The 14,552-nt window shown below is 38.0% G+C and overlaps 2 pseudogenes; one reads left to right on the top strand and one right to left on the bottom strand.

Moving 5' to 3' along the window:
- Positions 1 to 2,621: 2,621 nt before the first annotated feature.
- On the top strand, positions 2,622 to 3,311 carry LOC100962293 (annotated as a pseudogene).
- Positions 3,312 to 9,466: 6,155 nt separating this feature from the next.
- On the bottom strand, positions 9,467 to 11,326 carry LOC100949691 (annotated as a pseudogene).
- Positions 11,327 to 14,552: the final 3,226 nt, after the last annotated feature.

Here is a 14,552-nt window from a genome sequence, read left to right as displayed (position 1 = left end):
CCAGAGGTGATGGGTTCAAACTCAGCCCAGGCTAAAAAAAACTGCAAAAAATAAATAAATAAATAAAGTATGTTTGAAAGCTATAACCCAATTATACCCCAAGAAGAAGGGGGAAGGGGAGAGGGAGGGGAGAGGGGGGAGGATGGCAGGAGGAAGAGTAATTGGTGGGACTACACCTACGGTGCATCTTACAAGGGTACATGTGAAATTTACTAGGTGTAGAATATAAATGTCTTAACACAATAAGAAAATGCCGTGAAGGCTGTGTTAACCAGTTTGATGAAAGAATTTCAAATTGTATGTAAAACCAGCACATTGTACCCCATGATCGCATTAATATACACAGCAATGATTTAATAAAAAATTTTTAAAAGTATTTTAAAAATTAAATAAAGTATGTTTTCTAAAAACTATGTATGCCCATAGCATTTTCCATTAAAAGGACCCCTAGCTCCCTGAAGAAAGAGGTGATTCCAAGTATGACACAGGAAATGTTCAAGATGAGCCTGGGGATCTTGTCAGATAAGAAAACAATAAAGGGGCGGTGCCTGTGGCTCAGTGGTAGGGCGCCGGCCCCATATACTGAGGTTGGTGGGTTCGAACCTGCCCTAGCCAAACTGCAACCAAAAATAGCTGGGCGTTCTGGCCGGCACCTGTAGTCCCAGCTACTCAGGAGGCTGAGGCAAGAGAATTGCTTAAGCCCAGGAGTTGGAGGTTGCTGTGGGCTGTGATGCCACAGCACTCTACCAAGGGTGACATAATGAAACTCTGCCTCTAAAAATAAAAAAGAAAGAAAGAGAAAACAGTAAAGGACTACTGGGGAAGCCTGAACAGGCTCCTGTTGGACAAAGATCGTCAATATGAGCATTAAAAATAATATTACCTAACTCTCATTCATTGCTGGTAGAGATGCAAAATGGTATAGTCACTCGAAAGACAGTTTCGTGGTTTCATACCAAAACAAAAAAAAATCATACCATATGATGCAGCAAATATGCTCCTTGATATTTACCCCAAAAAGCTGAAAATTCATGCATACAAATATTTATAAGAGCTTTATTCACAATTTTCAAAATTTGGAAACAACCAAGATGTCCTTCAGTAGGTGAGTAGATTAAGAAACTGGAATAGTACTCAATGCTCAAAAGAAAGGAACTATGAAAGCCATCAGGGTGGCACCCGTAGCTCAGTGAATAGGGCGTTGGCCACATACAGCGGGGCTGGTGGGTTCAAACCCAGCCCAGGCTACCTAAAATCAACAATGACAACTGCAACCAAAAAATGGGTGTTGTGGCGGGTGCCTGTAGTCCCAGCCACTTGGGAAGCTAAGGCAAGAGAATCGCTTAAGCCCAAGAGTTTGAGGTTGCTGTGAGCTGTAATGCCACGGCACTCTACTGAGGGCAACATAGTGAGACTCTGTCTCAAAAAAAAAAAGTCATTAAAAAACATGGAGAAAACTTAACTTAAAATGACTGTGGAAGAAGTCAATCTAGAAAAAATGGTTACATACTGTATGATCCCAACTATATGGCATTCTGGAAAAGGAAAATCTATGGAGATAGTAAAAAGATCAGTGATTTCCAGAGGTTGATGGAGGAATGAATAGGCAGATCACAGAGGATTTTTAGTGTAGTGTAATTACTCTGTATGATACTGTAAAGGTGGATGCATACCATTATACATTTATCCAAACCCATATAAATGTACTACACCAAGAGTGAACCCTAATGTAAACTACAGGTAATAATAATATGTTAGTGTAGGTTCATCAGTTATAATAAATGAACCACTCTGGTAGGAGATGTTGATAATTAAGGAGGCTATGCATGTGTGGGGACATGGAGTATTTGATAACTCTTTGTACCTCCTGTTCAATTTTGCTGTAAACTATAACTTCTTTAAAAAATAAAGTCTTAAAAATTAAAATAAAATAAATAATGAGTAATAGATTGATATATATTAAGTATATAAATAAGTTCATTATGATACTCAAGGGAAAAAAAATACTCATTGACCATCACTGGAAGTTTTTTTGGTTTTTTTTTTTTGGTTTTTTGAGACAGAGTCTCACTATGTTGCCCTCGGCAAAGTGCTATGGCATCACAGCTCACAGCAATCTTCAACTCTTGAGCTTAAGTGATTCTCTTGATTCAGCCTCCCAAGTAGCTGGGACTACAAGCACCTGCACAACACCCTGCTATTTTTTGTTGCAGTTGTCATTGTTGTTTAGCTGACCCCAGCTGGGTTGGAACCCACCAACTTTGGTGTATGTGGCTGGCACCATAACCACTGTGCTATGGCCACTGAGCCATCATTGGAAGTTTTTAGAGCAACAACTTGTTATACTAAAAGTTAGTAGGTGGTGGTTTAGTGAGACTATTAAGAAGTGGGGGAAAGAGTTAATAAATAAAGGTAAATAATTAATTAAACAGTCAAACAGTATGGTCATACTGGTCAGACAGTATACCAGGGTCCCTAAATGATAAGGAAAGCTCTTCAGTATGGAGAATAGCACTCACCACTGCAAAAGGAGAAATAGGATTAGAAAATCACCATTTTGAGTGATTCTACTTCCGTTTCTAGTTTTGCTCTGGTGTTTCAGTTTCTCTCAGCCACCCAAGATGAACAGATTCTTCGGGAAAGTGAAACCCAAGGCATCGCCCAGCCTGACCTGTTGCATTGGCATGGTGGACACCCAGGCAGAATCCATTGATAAGATTTATCAATTGGATGCTGAGCTAGTGAAGTATAAGGATCAGATCAAGAAGACGAGAGAGAATATGGAAAATTCTTCAAAGAATACGATCAAGGAGAAAGTCTTGTGGGTTTTAAAGCAAAAACGGATGTATGAGCAGCAGCAGGACAATCTTGCCCAACAGTCTTTTAACACGGAACAAGCCAATTACACCATCCAGTCACTGAAGGACACCAAGAGCACGGTTGATGCTATGAAACTGGGAGTAAAAGAAATGAAAAAAGCATACAAGCAAGTGAAAAATGACCAGAGTGAGGATTTACAAGACCAGTTAGAGGATATGACGGAAGATGCAAATGAAATCCGAGTGCTGAGTCACAGTCAGGGCACCCCAGAATTAGATGAAGACCCAGAAGCTGAGTTGGATGCACTGGGTGATGAGCTTCTGGCTGATGAAGATAGTTCCTACTTGTATAAAGCAGCATCTGCACCTGCAATTCCAGAAGGTGTTCCCATTGACACAAAAAACAAGGATGGGGTCCTGGTAGATGAATGTGGATTGCCACAGATTCCTGCTTCATACACTTGCATCATTCAAATACCTCATATAAAATGAACATATATTGTGGGACTGGGAAATATATTATCTTTCCAAATTTGCCACAACAGATTTAGGTTTTTATCTTTTCTTAGAAATAAAGGTTAATTACATTGCTTTTTTTTTTTTCACAGTAAGAGTGTCATCCCTTTGGAGAGGCTTTCTTTGTACTAAAATTTCATTCCTTTTTCTCTTATTATGAAAGACTAACTTACTTAAAAGTGTCTTTGGCCTTGTATAACTTATTTTCATTCATTAATGATCATGTAAAATAAAATCAAAGAAATGGGAATCTTTAAAATCTTTAACAGTGTAACTCTATGATAAATTGATAAGACAGAGATGAAATTATTGGGGCTGTTCATATTTTGATTCAAAACCATTTTTTAAGGCCGGGCACAGTGGCTCACGCCTGTAATCCTAGCACTCTGGGAGGCCATAGCAGGAATATTGAGCTTACAAATTTGAGACCAGCCTGAGCCAGAGCGAGACCTCATCTCTAAAAATAACCAGGCATTTGTGGTGGGTGCCTGTAGTCCCAGCTACTTGGGAGGTTGAGACAAGAGAATCACTTGAGCCCAAGAGTTTGAGGTTGCTGTGAGCTGTGACACCACACAGCACTGTACCAGGGACAACTAAGCGAGACTCTGTCTCAAAGAACAAAACAACAACAACAAAAAACCATTTTCTATTGTGGCATTATAGGTCAGTTAAAGTGATAACCTTTTTTCTGATGAGTTTTGTTGTGTCTTGTGATGAAATCATTCCTGTGTCCAATATGGGAATGTAATTACCACTGTTGCATCATGAGTAGATATCTTGATTCTATGGTTCCCTCAGTATTACAGCCTGAGTTGTAATCAATAATGAATATTTCTTGATATTTAATGTATAGAACATTTATTTATACTCAGTAAATATTTTTCAAAAGAAAATCATCATTTTCCAACTCCAAATGAAATAAGGGACTCAGGCAAAGATCACCAATGAATGCTGAAACCATTGGGTGAAAGGTTAGTAAATAACAGGCTTACCATACCACATCACTAGATCAATCTCATCACTATAAGTGGGACAACCAGACATGATATGCCTTCTGATTGATGCAATAGAACAGCACCACAAATGAGCATGAAACCAATCTTCTAGTTTAGATGTAAATACTAGTTTATAAGAAATAAAAGAGATAGAGGAGCAAGTCAAATGATACCAGGAGAAGGTGATCAGTCATATGCAATAAGTGGAGAATTTTAAGAGGAAAAAATGATTTAGTTTCTTCACTAGCATAAGAATAAAAGGAGAAGGAGAAATTGTTATAGAATAAAAAAGACTTAAGAAACACAGTCACAAATTACTTATAGGGCACAATATACACTGTTCGAGTTACAAGTATAAAAGCCCAGACTCTGCCACTATGCAATATATATACTATATACTGGAATTAAATGTGTACCTCCTTATTCTATTAAAATAAAAAGACTCTGGGAGGCCGAGACAGGCAGATCTCCTGAGCTCATGAGTTCAAGACCAGCCTGAGCTAGAGCAAGACTCCAGCTCTAAAAGTAGCTGGACGTCATGGCAAGCACCTGTAGTCCCAGCTACTCTGGAGGCTGAGGCAAGAAGATCACTTGAGCCCAGGAGTCTGATGTTGCTGTGAGCTATGATGACATAGCACTCTACCAGGGGTGAAACCCTGTCTCAAAAAATAAAATAAAATAAAATAAAATAAAACAAAACAAAATTAAATTAAACACAGGCAGAAAATATGTGTGGTTCTTTCTAGTTTGGATCTTGATTCAAAGTTTCCTCAAAACTGACAATTTTTGAGGAAAACAGGGAAATCTGAATATAAAACAGATACTAAATAATTTTAATGAATTATTGTTAGTCTTAGAAGTGATAATGTCATTGTGATTACATTAAAAAGTCCTTAGTTTTTTTGAAAGTTATTTAAATTATATATGCATGTTTGTATATATACATATGCATATACACACTATATGTATGTATGTGTATACAAATATGTCATTTAAAAATGCCTTGATTCTAAGACAAAAAAGGTTAGGTATTGGTTGAAAGAACAGTTTTATTTTCTTAGCTTGGCACATTAGTGATAAGCAGCAGAGACAAATACAGAAGCAGCTTAAGCCTTTAATTTTAGACCTGACATTTAAGTCTTCAACCCATTTTGAGTTAATTTTTGTGTATGGTGTAAGATAAGAGTCTGGTTGTATTTTCTGGCATGTGAATATCCACTTTTCCCAATACCTTTTATTGAAGAAACATTCTTTTCACCATTGTGTATTCTTAGCATTATCAAAGTTTAGTTGATTGCATATGCATGGGTTCTGAGCTCTCTATTCTGTTCCACTGTGTATGTGTTTTTATGCCAATATCATACTGTTTTGATTATTGTAGCTTTGTAATACCATTGAAAGCAGAGAATGTAGTGCCTCCAGCTTTTCTCCTTTTTCTCAAGATTTCTTTGGCTATTTGGGATCTTTCATAGTTCCATGTAAATTTTATGATTGCTTTTTCTATTTCTATGAAATATGCCCTTGGAGTTCTGATAGGAAGTGCATTGAATCTATAGATTGTTTGGGGGAATATGGGCATTTTAACAACATTAATTCTTCCAATACGTGAACATAGAATATCTTCAGTTTTTTAATTGGTATCTTATAGTTTTCAGTATACAGATTTTTCACCTCTTTGGTTAAATTTATTCCTAACTATTTTAATTCTTTTTGGTGCTGGAATGAAATCGAATGTTCGTCTTACACCTTATGCAACAGTTAACTCAAAATGGATTAAAGATTTATAACAGGATGGAAATAAGGCCCAAAACCATAAAGCTCCCAGAAAAAAATACAGGAGAAAAGCTTGACATTGATCTTGGCAATGATTTTTTGGATATGACACCAAAAGCACAGGCAACAAAAGCAAAAAAAAAAAAAAAAAGAGTGGCACTGTATCATGGTAATAAGAAACAGCAAAAGAAACAATAAACAAAATGAAAATGCAATCTACAGAATGGGAAAAATACTTGCAAATCATATATCTGAAAAGGGATTAATATCTAAAATATATAAGCACACAAATAGAAAATAAATAAATAACCTGGTTTTACTTTTATTTATTTATTTATTATTTATTGAAGAGACAGAGTCTCACTTTATCGCCCTCAGTAGAGTGCCATGGCGTCACATAGCTTACAGCAACCTCCAACTCCTAGGCTTAGACAATTCTCTTTGCCTCAGCCTCCCGAGTAGCTGGGACTACAGGCGCCTGCCACAACACCTGGGTATTCTTTTGTTAAAGTTTGGCTGGGGCCAAGTTTGAACCTGCCACCCTCAGTATATGGGGCTGGAGCCCTACCCATTGAGCCACGGGCCCTGCCCAAATAACCTGATTTTAAAATGGGCAAAGGGCCTGAATAAAAATTTTCCTGAAAAAGACATACAAATGGCCAACAGATGTAAGAAAAGGTGTTCAACATCACTATTCATCAGGAAAATGCAAATAAAAATCAACAAAAGGTATTATCTCACACCTATTAGGATGGCTATTATCAAAAAAAATAAATAAAAGGTGCGCTGTTGGTGGGAATATAAATTGGTATGGCTGGCGGGGCAGGGCGGCTCACGTCTGTAATCCTAGCACTCTACCTAGGCTGTAGATTGCTTAAGCTCAGGACTTTGAGATCAGCCTGAGCAAGAGCAAGACTCTGTCTCTAAAAAATATAGCCGGGCATTGTATAGCCTCCCTACTCAGGAGGCTGAGGCAAGAGAATCACTTGAGTACAAGAGTTTGAGGTTGTTGTGAGCTATGATGCCATGGCACTTTTCTTAAATAAATAAATAAATTGATATGGCCATTATGGAAAACGTTGTTGTGTTCCCTTTAAAATATTTAAATGAACTACCATACAATCCAGCAATTGCACTTCTGAGTATATATCCAAAGGAAATAAAATTAGTATTTCAAAGAGATATCTATACTCTGTGGTTCATTATAGCATCATTCACAATAGCCAAGATATGAAATCAACCTATGTGTCCATCAAGGGATGAATGGATAAAGCAAATGCAATACACACATGATGGAATATTATTCAGCCACACAAAAAAGGAAATCCTGCTACTTCTGACAACACAGATGAACCTGGAGGACGTTGTGCTAAGTGAAATAAGCCAAGTACAGAAAGACAAATACTGTATGATGTCACTTACATGTGGAATACAAAAAAGTCAAACTCATAGAAAACAGTAGAAATAGTGATTACCAGGGGGAATCTTGGGGGAGGGGCAAATGAAGAGATATTGGTTAAGAGGTATAAACTTTCCACTGAAGGATGAAACAGTTACAGGAATCTAATATAGAGCATGGGAGGTGACGAAAACATTAATTAATTTGGTTGTCATAATCATTACACAATATATACATATATCAAATCATGGCGTTGTAAACCTTGAATATATTCAAACTTTATTTGTCAATTAAAAGTTTCTTTGAGACAGAATGTCACTTTGTTCCCTAGGATAGAGAGCCATGCCATCAGACTAGGTCAGAGCAACCTCAGACTCCTGGGTTCAAGTAATCCTCCTGCCTCAGCATCCCAAGTACGTGGGACTATAGGCACCCTTCAGTATGCCCAGCTAATTTTTCTATTTAAGTGGAGACAGTCTTGCTCTTGCTCAAGCTGGTCTCGAACTCCTCAGCTCAGCTCAAGAAATCCTCTTGCTTGAGCCTCCCAGAGTGCTAGGAATATAGGCATGAGCCATCATGCCAAGCCTGTCAATTAAATATTTAAAAAGACTTTGGTATCGGGTTAAAGAAAATGGGTGATACCAATTTGCAGGCAAAAGTTGGGAAGCCCCATGAAATTAGCAGGCCACTAAAGGCTGCCAGTCTAAAAAGCCTTCTCTTAGCCAGGCACAGTGGCTCATGCCTGTAATCCTAGTATTGCGGGAGGCCAAGGAGGGTGAATTACTTGAGCTCAGCCTAAGCAAGAGAATGACCCCATCTCTACTAAAAATAGAAAAATTAGCCAAATTTGTGGTGGGTGCCTATAGTTTCAGCTACTTGGGAGGCTGAGGCAAGAGATTACTGTGAGCTATAACACCATGACATTCTACCCAGGGTGACAGTGTAAGACTCTATCTCAAAAAAAAAAATAAATAAATATTTTGGTACAAATGTCCTTGTGATAAAATGATTTTGAGAATTGAAAACCATGTAATGTAAACATTTATACCCTCATATTAATCTGAAATTTAAAAAAAGAAAAAAAAATGAAAAGACTTGTTTTAAAAAGGCTGGAAATCATATAAGACTTCTTCCTTTCCAGAAATTGGTGAGGGAAATTGTCCAGGACTTCAAAATAGATTTGAGTTTCCAAAGTGCAGCCATAGTGTGTTTCAGAAGGCTAGTGAAGCATACCTGGTGGTTTTATTTGGAGATTTTAGCCTTTCAAGTCATCTGTGATAGAGAGTCTCTATCATGTCTTAAGATGCCCCATTTGCCTGCTCAATATGGTGAGAAATAGTTTAAATAAAGGCAGTTTTCCATGTTTAGTAGTAGACTATGGAAGATGTTTGATTTTAACTTGTGACTGTTTCTGCAAGGAAATGTTTATATATTGCCTTAGAGCTTAAGTCATCCCATTGTTCACTCAAGATGAGTGTGGAAAGTGACTGCACAGATACAGTGAAGTGAGTGCTGCTGTTCTAAAATGGCAAATCTCTCATTTGAAGAACGGGTGGATGAGGGTTTTTACATGTTTCTGTATGTTAATGGGTTTTGGACAGTGATTACAATACTATTACCCCATTTATGCCATAGCTTAAGGTTTTTGAATTTTTTGCATGAAATTAATATATGCCATCTAGAAAAATTCAAGGAACAAGAATTTTAAGAGAAAAAAATGGTATTATATTCTTTTTTTCTTTATTACATCATGACTGTGTACATGAATGCATTTATGGGATACAATGTGCTGAACTGATAAACAACGTGGAATGCATACATCAAACTGATTAACATAACCATCATATTATATTCTAATGCTGAGTTATGTGTCATTCCAGAAATGGAACACTAGGCAAAACCTTAGCTATATTGCACATAATATATAAAATTATATTTCTTATCTCAGGAGGTGGTAACACCTGCTATTCAGTGTGAAACCCAACTGAACACTTCACATGTAAGGCAACATCACATTTTTCACACTGAAAAATGGTGTTCTTATGACTTTCAGCACATCGCATTTGCTTTCCCTGTTTTACCATTACATGATTCATGACATCATAATGTGCCAATGTTTTGCTTCTGAGAAGTTCTTCCTCTTCAACCAGGTCATGGGGGATACCGTGGGTCTCCAGATTATGGCATACAACACGTCAACAGAACTCCAGAAAGTACACTGGCTTCTCATCGTATGTTTTATGCAGCTGCCGAGCAGTTTGTAAGACCAATTAGAAGTAGAACAAAAGAGGGTTTGAATACCATTTCTTTCCACAGATTTATGCCTGATGCTTGATCAGTGTCGTCATCAGCTATGTCTTCACCTCCCATGAAATGGTTATATGCTTTGATCATGTTTGGCTGCTGAACTTGAACCTTCTTTTTCAGTTTCTGGAATAACTATTGACAATTCCTTTCAATAAGGAATCAATACCAGCACCAGATGAGGCAAGTGATTGATGACAACACTGTTATCATTCAATCTGCAGACAATATTGCCTTTGCTATCAATTTGATAATCAAATGTCTCTTGTTCTTTTTTTTCTTCAGAGCTGCATCTGATTCAAATGGAGCTTTCTCAATGCAGTAATAGTTCCTCATTATACCTGTTGCCTGCTGTCCCATTGAACTAATACTTCCTCATTATACCTGTTGCCTGATGTCCCATTGAACCGAGCTTATCAAGAAGCACAGTACTGATGAAAAAGGTAGTGAATACAAAATGGTATTGTCCAGGGTTTGCCTCTGTTAAATGCCTCACTCAACTGAAGGACAAGTGCATGGACACAGCATTCCTCATATTCAGCATTTGAACTTTTACCCTGATAGAGCTGAAAACAACTAATGTAGCCCAGACATGTTGTTCCACACCAAAACTTATAGCCAAACAGAATGCGCTATCCTTTAATAAATTGTTCACACCGACGATGACCAAAATAAGGAGCCATGTAGTCATCACAGCTGAAATATGTTTCATTTGAAACAAATTTCATACATCTCTCATAGAGTGTGCTTCTAAGAGGTTGCAACTTGGAAAGCTTGTCCATTGGGTCCAAATTTGCATCGTACGCAACATGCAAATTAGGAAATATAGTTTCAAAGTGGTCAGCTTTCATGGCAGTATTAACAAGTACATTATGCACATCTGCCCTTTGCTTCCAGAACATACACCTTCTAGAAACTGAGACATAACCACTCAAAAAAATACTTCCCAGAAAACATTTGAATTTGGAGCTAGTCAAGCCAAAATTTACACCCTCTCTTGCCGTGTATAAGTTAGAGTATGTGACAACTTATACACTGCAAGTTCAATGAGTTCAACAACCTTGTCATCAAGGAAAAGTTCAAGAATTTCTGTGGGTCTTCTCACTTCAGTGAAGAAATAATTTTGTGGTCTGTAATCCTACCTGCTATGGTAGGTGCATTTAGTTCAGCTTTTTTCCATTTGAGAATAATTTTTGTCACTTTCTTTTTCTTTGATGGAAGAGGTCACTGTGCAGTAGATGTAGATGGAACTTCATCATCAAGAGAGTCATCTTCAGGTGCATATAAGGGATCATCTGAGTCAGACTCAGCATCATAGCCATCTTGAAGAAGATATTCAGACGCATACAACAAAGAACCTAACAGATTGTTTATTGTTCCACCTTCTCCATCTTCTGAGTCCTCATCAGAAACAGGTGCTGTAGCATTTTCAGTGGTTGTATCACTACAGCACTTGTTTACATGCTGCCATATTCCTATAACAGATCAGTTATTTCATGTAAACATAGAGTTCAAGGCATCTTCAGAATTGTAAAATGATTTCCACTAAAAAAAATAGAAAAAGATGTAATTAGTCATCATGTTATGCATTTTGCCTAGTGCTCCAAGAATGGAACATATAAAATGTCAAACCCATAACTAATACAACAATAATAACTTGGTATTTTCTTTTTACAGCACAATAGTATAACTAGTCGAGAAGTAATAGAAAAAAATTACTAGTATAAGATGTAGTGCAGTAAAGTTGTATTGACCAGTCTTTGGATGGTCCTTCAAAAAAATTCCAAAAATTCACAACATTTTTGACAAGTTCATAGGATGCCAATATCTGAAGCAGTAACAAACTCTGTGCACCGTGTGATAGCATGTACCCTCAGGAGGCAGAAATGTGTGAAAAATCAGATCACCACAATGACCTTGAACAGTAGGATATAAATAACTCCCATATCACTACCATTCCAATAATGGAATGTGAGGCATACATTGCTTATACAATTGATTAAACATGTAGAGCGCCATTTTGAAATACTATTGCTTATGACTTGATCCAAGTGTTTAGTAATCAAGACTGTTTCAGAAAATTGAACCTGAACCTGAGTACACATCTACAGCCAACCACTAATTTACAGAAAATACAGGGGACATAGAAACACTGTGGGAAAGCTTTCAGCAAAATACAGGCTGCAGAAAACTCAACTGGAGAAACCACCCAGTTTCTTCAATAAATTGCAAAGAATGAAAAAATGAGAGAAACTTTTAAATTAAGATAAATATAAGAATCCAGTAACAGTGACTCACACCTGTAATCCTAGTACTTTGGGAGGCTGAGGCAGGTTGCTTGCTTAAGACTGACAGATTCAAAGCCAGTCTGAGCAAGAGCAAGCGCAAGATCCTGTCCCTACTAAAAATAGAAAAACTACCTGGGCATTGTAGTTGGCTTCTGTGGTGCCAGCTACTCAGGAGGCTGAGGCAAGTGGATCTCTTGTGCCCAAGAGTCTGAGAGTTGTTGTGAGCTATGATGAAACCTCAGCACTCTACCCAGGGCAACAGAGTGAGACTTTGCCTCAAACAAAAAAAGATAAATATAAATAGAAGAGATTTCTCAACCAATTACAGTCTATGGACAGTAAGAATGGGTAGGAGGAGTAGCGGGAATAGAGATGTAACAGGATTGGCCATGGGTTAATAATTTTAGAAGCTGGGTGACGGTAACATGGAATTTCCGTAAGGTTGCAGCATACTCAATAAAGTCCCAAAGCCAGACATACAACAATAGCTAACGTTTATTTGGCATCTCGGTGAAAGCATTGAAGGTGGTGAAGGCAGGCTGAGGCTTCATAAGCATCAGCCCTGAAGAGCAAGAGTGCTTATCTTTTAAAGGTTTTAGGTAGGAGGGCCAGGCACAGGGGCTCACACCTGTAATCCTAGCATTCTGGGAGACCAAGGTGGGTGGTTTGCCTGAGCTCACAGGTTCAGAGACCAGCCTGGGCAAGAGCAAGACCCCGTGCCTTAAAATAACTGGGCATTGTGGCAGACACCTGTAGTCCCAGCTACTAGGGAGGCTGAGACAGGAGAATTGCTTGAGCCCAAGACTTTGAGGCTGCTGTGAGCTATGATGACACCAGGGCACTCTACCAAAGGTGACAAAGGGAGACTATGTCTCAAAAAAATAATTTAAAAAAAGGTTTTAGGTAGGATTAGAGGGGGAGAGTGTTACCTTGGTGTTGCCAGGTATGGTTCCAGCTGGCTTCCTGAGACTGTAATGTTCATTCTGTTCAGTTAAGGTTTAGCCCCCCTGGAGCCACCCTAGTTTCTTCTGGCTGGGTCCTTGAAGGGAGTGGTTTCAGCAGAGGTCACTGAACAACCAAAATGGAGTACCTTATCCTCAAAATGGAGTGAAGTATGCTTGCTTTGTTTTTGGAGTTCTTCCAACCAACCTATCAGTTTCCTTACACTATTCTGTCTACTTTTGTATCATAATAAAAATATACCTACCCCCCCCAAAAAATGGGTCTGAGGAACAGAATGTATACCATTGTAATAGACTTTTAGCTTTTCCAAAGGTGATATTTATAATTTCCTTAGGCAAGTGATTAGATACATATGTAGATAAATGGATAAAATATTTTTAAACAAAAGCAGTCTTGTAGCTAGAGAATACATTATATGTGTTTATAAGAGCTATTTATAGATATTGCATATTAGCATTTTTTATGTTAAATGTTTACAGTTTATAAAATATAATAATGCTATTAAATTTGGGCCCATGGATTTCAGAGTCTAGAACTCCAAAATTCTATGCAAAATTCTCTGTGTATATGCATTTTTCTGAGAAGTGTCTTAGTCTGTTTAGGTTGTTATGACAAAATACCAAAGAATGAGTAATATAGAAATGATCAAAATCTATTTCTTACAGTTCTAGAGACTGAAAAGTCCGAAATCAAGGCACTGGTGGGTGAGTGTCTGCTGAAAGTCTGATCCTCATAGATGTCCTCATAGGGTAGAAGGGACAGAAAAAATAAAAGGGGATCAAGGCTGTCTTCACAAGGCAGAAAAGCAGAAGTACAAAAGGAGGCCTAAGCGAATTCACTCCAACCCTTTTATAAAGTATTAATACATTCATGAAGGCAGAGCCCTCATGATTTAATCACTTCCCAAAAGGCCCTGCCTCTTTGTGTGTGTGTGTGTGTGTGTGTTAAGACATTTATATTCTACATTTAGAAAGACTCACATGTACCCCCATAGGATAAACCATAGACATGATCCCACCAATTGCCCTCCCTCCACCCATCAAGACCCTGCCTCTTAATACAACCAGGATGGGAATTAAGTTTCAATACATGAATTCTGGGGGACACAGTCAGAGGCTTAAAACTTCCATCAGTTTGTCAAAAAGTATCAACAATTACTGCCTTGACCAAAGGCAACACCACATGCACACACATGCACACACACACACTCTCACCCTGTCTTTACAGATGTTTTAGTTTTTGATCCCTTCCTGGCAGGCACCATAGCTATTTCTGCACATGAAAAAAAATAGTTGGCCTGATCTCTTCACTGCTTCCTTTTATATTTTTTTTGGCACTTACTTTTGTACTCTACCCTGTCTTGATGTTTATTTCTCTGGCTATGAGGCCTTGTATTGTGTGCCCATGGTTATAACTCAAATTATAAGCCATTTTCAAAAACTGGCATTTTCAAACATACTCACCCTGAACTCTCCCTCTACCTCATCCTACTTGG

Source organism: Otolemur garnettii, unplaced genomic scaffold (assembly GCF_000181295.1).
Source record: "Otolemur garnettii isolate 467f Iridium unplaced genomic scaffold, OtoGar3 scaffold00110, whole genome shotgun sequence".
In the NCBI taxonomy this organism is placed as follows: domain Eukaryota; kingdom Metazoa; phylum Chordata; class Mammalia; order Primates; family Galagidae; genus Otolemur; species Otolemur garnettii.
Note: the sequence above shows the minus strand (reverse complement) of the source record. Positions and strands in the feature narration are given on the sequence as shown.